The following is a 9,456-nucleotide window of genomic DNA, read 5'->3' as shown; positions in this document are numbered from 1 at the left end:
TTAGTCGCATACAATAGTCCATAAACCGAATCATGTCCTCATAAACTGCGAGTAAACACACACAAATGTTGACAGGCCACTAAATACAGTACATACCACAGAGACGGACGTCCTGATGTTGTTGCTTTTCCTGTTCAATTTATTTCAGCCTCCGGATCTGATTCTGGATCATATATGTATTAGTTGAATCTGATTTAGGGTAGCGTTTTCTTCTCCACGCTTGAGGACGTCACCGCTTTGTGTGTGCTCGTCATTCTTTATCTCCACCCACACGATACGCCTCCAGGTGCTCGTTTTTTTCCGGAAAGACTCAGTACAGCCTATCTTTCTTTTATAAATATAATAAAACTAAAGACTTTTCGGAGATATGAAGGATGCAATACTACTCTATAGGTACTCAAGATTGACATGAGATTGACTGAAACTCAATTGACTGGTGTTTCACCCCCCCCCCCCCCTTTAACGTTACTGTAGTGTGAAGCAGAGCAGGACAGAGTGTTGTGGAGCTGAGCACGGCTGCTGGAGCGATTGTTAAATACGTTAACATGCCATCTCACACCTGGTTAACGCAGCATCAAGCACATTAGAATCAAAGGTTTGAGTTAAACAAACATACGGCTCGCGAGCACTGGGACTTTTATTATGACGGGACACAGTCGCCGGGCGCATGCACTTCCGGTCATGATTCTAAGGTAAAGCAGCTTGGCCAGAATAGTTTTTGTGCGCCAAAAAAATCAAAATAATGTCTTTATCCGCCAAGAAATTGTCTTCCGTGTAGGTCTCTGACGTGAACTCACCTGGAACTCACACGATAGCGGCGCTGCTCCTCTTCTGGATCATGTATTCGAACGGCAGAGCTGCGTCGTATTCTCACGCATGCGTCAAGTTCACATCAATAACTTAGTGGATAAAGTTGTTATTTTGATTTTTGTGCACTTAATAACTATTTTTGTAGCATTGTAAAATGATTGTACAGCCACTGTAGTGAGATGGACTTTGTAATGTCGTCTTTAGTGCCTTTATGGGTCTTGTGAGTGGGTCAGTGGGAATGTACTGAATGCCAATGGAGGCCTATCTGAAGCCTTTCTCAGCCATCAGCTTTCAATAAAAATATCTTCGTTTGTGTTTTGAAGATGAACGAAGGTGTTACGGGTGTCCAACGACATGAGGGTGAGTAATTAATGAAATAATTTTCATTTTTGGGTGAACTTACCCTTTAAAATAGAGTCTTTTTTCCACCGCAATCTATCAAATAAATAAAAAATGATAACACTTTACCTAAAGTCTTTATCTATAATCCATTATGAGGGTATTCATAATGTACGCTATAATATATAACTTTTCATAAATAATTGTAAAGAAAGTTAAAATCCATTGTATTATTTGTAGATACAGTACCTTGTTTTCTGAAATTGTTTGTTTGACATGTGTTTAATGCAAAATAATTCTCAAGGTGTAAATTTATAGTTTAGTAACTGTGGTTACAATTATTCATAAGACCATGGAATGCATTATTAATGCATTCAAAATACATTTAGGATGTATTATACACTAAGCCAAAACATTATGACCAGTCACAGGTGAGGAGAATTGTGTTGATCACCTCCAAACAAGGCCACTGGTTAGATTTGATGGTAAGCAAACAATCAGTTTTTGTTAAATGATGTTCCTACTTTTTGTAGCCTCACACCAATCAGCCTTCAAGTGCCTACAATGAGCATGCGAGTGTCGGAACTGAACCTTGGAGCAGTGGATAAAGCTTGCCTGGTACAAAGAGCCCTGTTTTGTTTTATATCACATGGATGGCCATATATGTGCGTCATTTATGGAGAAGTGATGGCACCAGGATCACCGTGGGACAATGACAAGCCAGCGGAGGGAGTATATCTGGACAATATTCTGCTTGATCCGGCCATACATTATTGCAGACCAGGCACACCCCTTCATGACAATGGTGTCCCCTGGTGGAAGTGGCCTTTTTTAGCAGAATAATGCACTCTGCCATACTGCACACATCATTCAGGAATGGTTTTAGGAACATGATAAGAGTTCAGCATGTTGCCCTGGCCTTCAAATTCATCAGATCTCAATCCAACTGAGCATCTGTGGGACGTGCTGGTCTGGACCAACAAGTTTGATCCACAGCGGCTCCACCTCGCAGCCTATACAAGGCTTGAAGAATCTGCTGCTAATGTCTTTGTGCCTAAAACCAAAGAGCACCTTCAGATGTGGAGTCCATGTGGCTATGCTGTTTTTGCAGTATGCGGAGGACCAACAGCATTTTAGGCATGACTTTCTTCTTTCTGATGAACACAATTAGAGATATATTAATAAATATCCTGATGTTTCCAAGCTGGGGGTTAATAAAGGCCATTTTGGATGCACTTTTTTAGCTTAAAACTCTTGGCCCCATTCACTGCCATTATAAAGTTTGAAAACATATAATACAGATTGTGTTCATCAGAAATATACTGTCATACAACAAGGATGTCTTGAGGGTGAGTAAATCATGGGGTCATTTTCACTTTAAAGTGAACTAATCCTTTAAAACTGAAATTTGAATTACAATTCTGCATGTCTGTTCAAACAGGAATTCAAATTCAGAAACTCAACTAGAAATTAACATGCATTCTCAAATGAATTCTGAATGCTGCACAGCTCTGATGTGCCCAACCTTAGCATCGCTCATCGGTTTCATCAAAGCTGCCCTCGCTGCGGCGGCTTCAAGAGCTCTCCAAGGTGCTGAAAAGGCCACTTCCTTTTACCTGCGAGGCCCACTGACTCCATGTCAGCCCGTCATAGCAGTGCACTGCACAGAACTTTGAGCTGCCTCTTTTGCACTCACTCTTCGTCTCCTCCATCCTGAGCAGAGGACGAGCCTGAGCAGAGGGAGTCGCGGAAGACTCCGGGGTGTCTTTGTTTAGATTAATGACTTTTGAAAATGCAGCAGTCTCACGGATTCATGGCCAGTGCCCCACGTTGAGCTCTTAAGGGGCTGCTGCAGAAGAAGGCCGACTGACAGTCAGGCTGTCAGCATCATTATCTGGCTTGAGTCCTGCCATTAAGGTGGCAAAGAGCTGAAGGGTGTCACCCTCCGGAGCAGAGATTTAGCCTAAAGCTCTCATCTGTGCAGACAGCAAGCGAAGAGGACCCTCCCAGGTGAGAGCGCCGGGGTGAACTCTGTTTCATTACCTTTCTGCACTAGTACATCGACCTGTTAGTAACCTTACCGTGACAGGGAAAGAGACTCTGTTAATGCTTCTCAGCTCTTTTGTCTCAGACTGACAGTCTAAACTGAAGTGAATATGGGAAGTGTAGCAACAGTTTGTGTCCAAACATGCCCTTCAGTTATGATTTCTAGTTGCATTAAAGACAACATTTCATGACAATAATCAAACATCATCTATGAAATGAATATTATTCTTCATGTTGCCACTACAATTACGAAATATACTCCATTTAGATCATCCGATTGCAAACTGTAAGTTGTAATGTACCTAAAACATAAAAAATGGTAATCACCTTTGAGTTGCCGTTTCTAAGCTGTGGGGCTTTTCATTGAGCAGTTGATTCAATTCGCACTTTTGAAAGCATATTTGTTCATTTCACTTATACAATTTAATTAGTTTTTCTCCTTAGTTTTGTATTTTACTATTAGTTTACTCTACTGTTCAAAGTTTTGTGCTAGGAAAATGGACTTCAAATGCAGTTTTTTTGAAAACTACACTGTTGTTGTCTCCCTGTAAACAACAAAAATAACAAATTGTGAAAACGGTGACATCTTGTGCATGCTTATTACATGTTCAGTCTATAGGTGCGTAGTGTCGCTTTACAAAGTCACCTCACTAACTATTGCCCTGGCAGCAGAATACAGCAGTTTTAGTCATTTTTGTGGATCCGTGTGAACGGGATCATTTTGACGGGATCGTTGTCGTCTGTAGTGAAAAATGGCAAGACTTTTCTGCTTTTAGTACATCGTTGTTGTGTAAATTTACCCTTAGACCTGATTAGTGGTTTTTAATGGGAAATTGCGTACAAACGTCACTCGCCAGTGAGCGTTTCATCATATCCGTAAATACCGAAAAGTTGCTCTGCTACCCTGACACATGTATGGTGTGGGAGTGTCATAGGTTAGTTGTCACAATAAGCAAAAGAGGTTGACATGGAATACGCTAAATCTCAAGGGAATCTCCCATTTAAATGTTTTTTGATAAAGCTTGTAATAAAACAAGAATCAACATCGGCTTGGCTTTTCGGAGATGGCAAGAACTGAGGGAATTGCAATGTTGTAAAAGCAAAGCAGAGATGATGTTTTTATAACAGTCTGCATAACTGTATACTGTCTCCCTAACAAATTTACCCTTGAGTACTAATAAAGACACCGTGAGCCTTGAACCACAGCCAAATTTAATGGCACAGCCATTATTTTATTGAACAGATAAATTGCTATATGTAGCTCTCTAACAGAGTTCACTGTAAAGCATATGTAAAGCATTGTCTAAAGCATTGTAAAGCATTATCTATTACCTATCTATCATATTCCATCATACAGAGACGAAGCACAGCCAAAACAATGTTCTTTTGCATGCAGTTTTTTTTTTTACCGCTAGAGGGCCAAAAGTTACATAGGTTCATGTTACTTTAAATATTGCAAGCTATTTTTTAACCCTTAGGTTGAAATGGGCTTCCATACTTTAATTGACATTTTAACATTAAAGTCGCAACTCTGAGAAAAGTGTAATTGTGAGATAAAGTCAGATTATTAAATATTACAATTTCAAGATTGCAATTACAAGAAGTAATGTGTGCATACATGTGAATCTTTATGTACACATTTGTCTTTTTTAAAGAGCTTTGTAAGCATTAAGTGGTGCTACAAAAATAAAGTTTTACTTACTTTTACAAGTGTGCTGATCGAATCTAGTTTGTGGCATTTCCAGGCGCAGTTCCAACTTCTCAGCATCATTTCTGGTCATCTCTCATCTGTTAATTAAAAAGAGGAAGAAATATGATAGGTATGAGTTGTGAAGAAAACTACTTTCCTATCTCAGTGACCAACACAAACTCATCCCTGCTTGATTTAAACGATGTTCAAATGTGTAAATGTTTGTAGCAGAACAATTAGAATTAGCTCTAAACTGTACCGATAACCCACAACACAGACAAATCTCATTTCAGTCCATTCATGTAAACACTATCATCTTCCTAACACAGACAGTCTTCTTGTCAGAGAAAAGCAGCACTGATGTTTGCCACATGTCACGGCTGTGCTGAAATCAACACATTGTCATTCACTCCATAAACAAGTCACTTCTAATTAATCTTCTCACTGTAAGACTCGAACACGTTTATGGTAAGACTTTAAATGTTTCAGCACAGCTCTACAGCTCAAAGTAGTTTTAGGTGGTTGGTAGTGGGAGTCACAGCTATGTAAATCAGTGGCTCTGTGGTTTATTTTATTTGGCAAAAGCTCATGGAGGAACGGTGTATCCGAGTGTGGCTTTACAGTTGGAAGTGGTCTCAATGAAGGCCTCTGTGAAAACCTATACTCACCAGGAGTGGTCAGAATTAAGTGTAGAAAATGACACAAGCCAGTTAGCTTTTCCACAGGGCCGGCCACATATGGCAGCAGTTCAGATGCGAGGCCGTCGCCGCCACTGCTGCCGCTGCTCGGGAATGGTCGATCCAGAGCAGCTGGGCTGCACTGTTTAGATTAATAAGCTCAACGTGGAAGACATTAAGCACTAAGCGCTGACCATGCCAACTCCGGAGAGGACCGTAATGGCTTCAATATTACTGGGGCATGTATGAAAGAAACCTTACATTAATTCATTTAAACAGCCATTTACATCCTGTGGAGAAGGAGGCGGGTGTGAGAGCAAGCCACGAGAGGGTTGGGCAGTGATCTAGTCTCGCTGTCATTGTAATAGGGTCACTTTGACGCATTGGGCCAAGTCCAGCTTGTCTGATAACGGTCTGGTTTAATCTTCAGGACGAACGCGTGGAGCAGATTGTTTCTGAAAAACTAAAAGCACAATCCAAAGTGATTTAAGTGTGAGTAGCACAAACTAAAAGACATTTTAGTTACAACAGTGCTACAACTCAATACTGAACAGAACTTTTGAAGCTTTTGAGTGCTAGGTTTTTATGAACATTTAGAATTTATTTTTTATTAATTTAATTTAATTGTATTTTTTTGTTATTTATGTTATAAATATTCCTATATATTTTTTATTCATTTTATTCAATTTTAGTTTTTTAAGAACATCAAATTAAACTATATGTAAATTAAATGTTACATTGGAAAATTGCTCAAATAAAATAAATAAATAAATTGTAAAATGTATTTATTTAATGGTTTTAGTTAACTATAAGCTAATAACCCAGTGAGGAAACAGTAGCAAAAGTAACAGGTTGCAACACTAAACTCCTGCTACAAAACTTGCATCTACCCTGGAAAATCACACAAGAAATCCTCATTGTGTCGCAGTCGGCTTTGAACAGTTCTCTTGAAGGCGTCCCTTGCGTAATTGTCAAGATGTCCTTCAGCAGCGATCAATGGGGCACCCAGGCATAAATGGAAGTTTCAGAGTTTTGCGATGATATGAATTCTCCTCAACGTCCCATCTATCAAGATAAAACAAATGCTGCTCATTACTGGGAAAAAAATACACCAGCGTTCCAGCAAGGGCAATTTTGCCTCCCCAAAAACGTGTGGGAGTTTTTAATATTGTGGAGTGGAGCGTGTGTCACCCAGGGACCCACTTCAGCTCTTCATCAATCTGCCGTTCCCCCCTCCATCCCTCTACCTCCCACCCCCACGGACCTCGCCTGAGATCTACAGACGAATCTGTGCCTTATCGTTTTAGAACAATGCTTCTTACTGCTCACCAGAGAAATGTCCTATTTGATTTCAGGGGAAGTAAATGGTCTTTTATCTGTGGTATAAAATTGGTTAAGTTTTAGCACCAATTGTCTACCCTTGAAGAAAGAGAAAAAGAATATCTCACAGATTTGAAGATTTAAGACTAAGATTTGGAGAGTTTGATTGATGTTTCAGTCATACAAAACCCACCATTTTCATTTTAGATGTGCAGGCTGTTAATGTATTTATCAAGGTGGCACGTGGAGACAAGAAAAAGCTAAGTAGGTACAAAGAAAACAAGGCAGGTGAGAGCATGAAAACGGTTCATCTCATCTCTCTACAGACCTACAATTTAACTGAAGAACGGAGCAGGGGTGCTTGGGGGGAATGTTCAGAGAAAACTTCTGTATTAAAATACAAGTTTACATTTACTGACTTTGCATAAAATAATGATAAAAAATTACAAGGAAAATGTAAAAAATATTCTATTGGTGTACGATAACGTACTACAAAAGATAATGTCGACTTAAAGGCGCAATATGTAATTTTCACTGCTAGAGGTCGCATATTCAAAACAAAGCCGTAGCTTGATGACGGTGTGAACTAGCGTGGAAATATGGGTGTTGTTATCTTCACCTCCACAGCCGGTAGAGGTTAGATCGGGCTCAAAAAATCAAGCTCGACTGGTGACTGGTGAGGCTCATGATAAAACTACATTTAGTTTTCAGTTTTCTCCACAGCGACTGTACAGCCGAATAACATTTTGTTGCAATATTTTCATGTTTAACACTTTGAAGCTGCTTTGAAACAATCATCATTGTAAAAGCGCTATAGGCTATAAAAAGCGCACACTATAATCGTGAGGTGAAGTCGTGGGAGTGATTGCTTTCATTGCTCATGAACTGGAGCGCACGTCTCATAAATAAAACGAAACTCAGCAGGCTATACTTGCCTCACAGACATGAGAAATATGCGTATAGAAAGCTTGAAATGACCACTTTTAAATGAAACGATTCGAAGATATTTAATTAAGCAAAGTGCAGTGTTCACGCAAGCAGCTCTTGACACAGAGCATTTCTGTTTATAATGCTGCGCTCCATAACTGCTCTAGCTGTGAGTTTAACACGCATTTTTACACTAATCCTGACTTGTGCAACTTTGTAGCCTACACATTTGTTTCTTAGTTGTTGTATTAGTTCTTACTTTGCTGTATATATAATTTCTGATTATAGCATAGCTTTCTGCCCACCCAATTAGACTAGTAAAGTAGGCTAATGATTAAAAAAACAAATGCTTGGTCACGGGCCCGGCCCTACCCGGCCCGAGGATAGTGCAGGGAAATCTCAGCCCGACCCGGCCCGCTGGTCGGTTCGGGTCAGGTTCGAGCTCGGGCTCGGGCAGAGAATCTAAACTCTAATAGTTGGTGGAAAGGAATCCAACGGTCATGGGAAGAAATCACGTTCACAGATGAGCTAATATATTAAAGTTTTGTTAACATTACTGTGGTAAGTATGGCGGGCCAAGAGCTGTGGGGGCGGAACGAGGCCGCTGGAGCGAATGCTAATGAGAGAACTGCAGTACACACCGGATATTTGCCAATGCAGCACTGTTTTACATGGTTGAAATAACTTTCAATTCACTCAAATGTATTGATTATGTTATAACGTAGCTCTGTGCATTCGCACTTTGGCTAGAAAGAGACACTTGATGCACTTTGCAGTAATCTATATAGATATAAGAATATTATTTTAATATAAACTGGATGACAGTAATTTTTGACATTGAATGACATTCATTTTCTGGAGAAAGCTCTCTCTGATTATGATATATTAGCCACTTGTCAAAATTGTCTCTGAGGCATGGTAAAAACATAGTAATAACTGTGTTGAGCTATATAACAATGAATCATTTTCCTTTTAAAATGTATCCAAAAAGTTACTCATCAGCCTAATAAAAAAACTGGAAATTGATGTAAATGGTCCTGGTTGAAATTACTGATTTCTCTGGATTTAAGCAAACATTTGGAATAATGTAAGTACACAAGTCAAGAAAATATATAACATTCCTTTTTACATATTTTAAACAAAAATATATTTTTACACATTTTGCATGTTTTTACAGCATAAATGGGTCTTTATAGATAGCTTTTTATTTTAGGAAGGGGTCCTTCACGAGAAGATCATCATATTTTCTGGTCTGTGGCATCAGAAAGTTTAAAACCCCAGGTTTAAGGGACCTGATTTTGGGCATTACTCAAAAATTGCTAGTTACTGCACTTTGTGTACTCAATTTGATTAATCCAAATACATTCTCTAAAATCTCTATGACCCCTTATTATTTTTCCTTACCCCTTATTATATTTCCTTACTATGTGTATCTGCCGTTGAAGTCTAGGTACACTGATTTAGCTTAGTCGGGAACTATGCTTCATTCCCCTGGGCTTTTGGGATCTAAGCCATCTGGTTAGCGTTCTCACAGTCCATTTCCCCGTGCTTCGCTCTCCACAACACTGGCTGAGAGGAACTAATGTGAAAGTGAGGGAGAACCATTGAGCACAAAAGCTCATTATACATCACCAGGCCGAGCAGCTT

This window comes from Pseudorasbora parva, chromosome 11 (genome assembly GCF_024679245.1).
Source record: "Pseudorasbora parva isolate DD20220531a chromosome 11, ASM2467924v1, whole genome shotgun sequence".
Lineage (NCBI taxonomy): Eukaryota > Metazoa > Chordata > Actinopteri > Cypriniformes > Gobionidae > Pseudorasbora > Pseudorasbora parva.
This window is presented reverse-complemented; position numbering follows the sequence as displayed.